Raw genomic sequence first — 2911 nt, forward strand, 5'->3', positions numbered from 1 at the left:
TATGTGTATACAGTATACTAAAATTATTTATTAAATTAGTTATTATATATTTGTGTATACGTGGGATTACAAGTGTTCATAATAAGCAGCGGAAGTAATAAAGTAATTCTATTGATCTATTTTGTACTTAAAACTTTATTGAAATAAGATGGATTAGATGCCAATACCTGAGTACCCTAGTGAATGAAAATTTTCTCCTTTGATAGTATGAAGGTACTATGTGTATCCACCCTTGTTGTCAACTCCTTGACCAATGGATTTAACTGAGAAAATTCTTGCAATTCCTTGCACCAGCAATTCTTCACTAAGAATTGGAATATTTGTGTATGTGGAGGTAAAAGAAAAACTTGTGTGTTCTTTCTTTTATCATATACACATATATATAGTATGAGATTAGTGACTGATTTATGAATCAAATTACAATTTAATTTGAAACAGAATCAGTTGGGATCTTATCCATATTTAAAACTCATCATAGAATAAATAATTAATTATTTAATATTCTCAATGATCATATTATTATATTCATGGTGCTAGCAAAGAATATAATAATATTCCATTTGAATTAATATAATTATTTATTTGATCTAATCAAAATAATAATTAAATGATTATTTACCAAGGATTAGAACACTCGTTAGTGTGTGACCCCATAGGTTCAATACTAAGCAGGTAGTAAATTAGTCATACTAAATTTACTAATCAAGATTGGCGTCTAGCAACACTCCTTGACGACCCGATAGACTCGATAGTATGAAGTAATAATATTTTTACTAAGAACCCAAGATGAACAAAAAATACAACTCCTTCCATCTTTTCAGCTCTTGGCTAACTTTTAGAGTACGGTTTGATTGTCAAACTCTAACTTGTTACCATTATTATAATGAATTATGAATGACTTAAGAAACTCATTTCTTAATTCATTCAAACCCCTTGGCCAATGCATTGTTTATTTCATTCATTATAATCGTAGAGCTCAAACTCATTACCATAGTTGATGGATTCCATTTTGACTAATCATTAATTCTACAAGTATTTAAATCATGCTCAATGTCCATTCAACTAACACCGTAGAGTGTTAGGTGTCCGGAATCAAAGTATAACAAATACATTGTCAATTACTATGATAGTCGCAGGTCAAAGGAAAATTCTAATATTATGTTTATCATAAGAATATCCTATTGACAAATATACGGTAACTATAACCATTAGGAATTCTTATAGTGAGTCAGTTCAATGGTTATATCTCTATATATACCATTTATATATATAATTTAATAAATGAGATCTATTAATCTTCATCTAATGAAGACTATTATATATATATATTAATCTATCCGAATCACTAATATCCCATTTTTAGTGATTCTACTATTAAGAACAATTTAAATTAAAAGTACTCAAAAAACGTATATCTCATTATTACGATCCCTATTAATATTTTTTGTATGTTTAATAATAAATTATGAAAGTTTAATTTATTTTTTTTATGTTAAAAAAATTGAAAAGAAAAATATAATAATAAAAAAATATAATTATAAAAAAATAACAATAATAAAAAAATAAAAAATAAATTGTGTCTCTTATTAGTATTTTTGTGTCCTTTATATTAGAATAGATACAAAATATACTAATTTAGTATCTCTCAATGTTCTAGCCCAACCCAAAAAAATGGGAGTCTACCAAATGATGAATCTGCTCCCTGTCCGTACGACATGACGTCCCGCGTGTGCCCCGATCTTTTGAAGAGATCTTGACGGTTGGTGAAAACTTTTCGAAGGGCTGCGCCATAACGAAAGAGAGCCTACCCAAATAAGCTGGAATAAAGGAGAGGGACCTATCCCTCTTCCCAGGTACGTCACTATAAGTCTATAATCCTAACCTAGCCGTCTTATCGTACAGACATTTAATTTATTTTGGCCTGCGAGTATCCTTGTAGGTGGTCTTACGTGCCATCTAACTAACAAATCGCACACATAACTCCTTCCATAAGAAGTTCACATTCAGGTTCCATTAACACCTTAAGTATCTCGTCCTCAACCGACTCATAACACTCAATATAATATCTCTATCTAAATCTTATCTGTTAAATATGATTTTATATTTTTATATTTCTGTTTTAATATCCTATACTTGTAAACAAACACAGTCTTATATACATGTTATTTTGTTAATTTAATGGTTGTTCTTTTGGATTATGTTTGTTTATAGAAACAAGACATTGAGATAGGAACATAGAGACACAAAATCGTATTTGATAGAGAATAGATATAGATAGAAACAATGTGTCTAAAGACACTAAATTAGTATATTTTGTATCCATCCTAACAGAAAAGACACAAAAACACTAATAAAAGATACAATTTATTTTTATTTTTTTATTATTTTTGTTAATTTTTTATAGTTATATTTTTTATTATTATATTTTTTGTCTCAAATTTTTTGAATGAAAAAATGAGAATAAATTAAATTTTTATCACTTATTCTAATTTATTATCAAATAGAATATAATAACATAAAATTTTATATTTCTATTTTTTATATCTTATTTTAAGTATCTTATCTTGTTCTATTTTAAAAAGAGAAAATTCTACTCTCCTCTCCTGCGAGATGCTAAAATGACACTCCCCTCCCCTCTATTTTATAAATGTACATTCCCCTCCCTTCTAACTTTTAAAAAACCTCCTCTTTAATCCATTTTAAATTTTTTTGTGTTAACTAATATTAACTTTATCCATTTTTTAAGAAAAATAAATTATTTTTTGAAAAAATATCCACTAACAAAAATTTTATTTTTTATCATTAAATTTTGCTTACCAAAATATCCTTTAATAAATTATTCTTTTATTGATTAAATTATACTTTTACCAAAATATTTTTAAAAATATCTAATAATTAAATTATTTTTTTC

Source organism: Arachis ipaensis, chromosome B03, assembly GCF_000816755.2.
Source record: "Arachis ipaensis cultivar K30076 chromosome B03, Araip1.1, whole genome shotgun sequence".
Classification (NCBI taxonomy): Eukaryota; Viridiplantae; Streptophyta; class Magnoliopsida; order Fabales; family Fabaceae; genus Arachis; species Arachis ipaensis.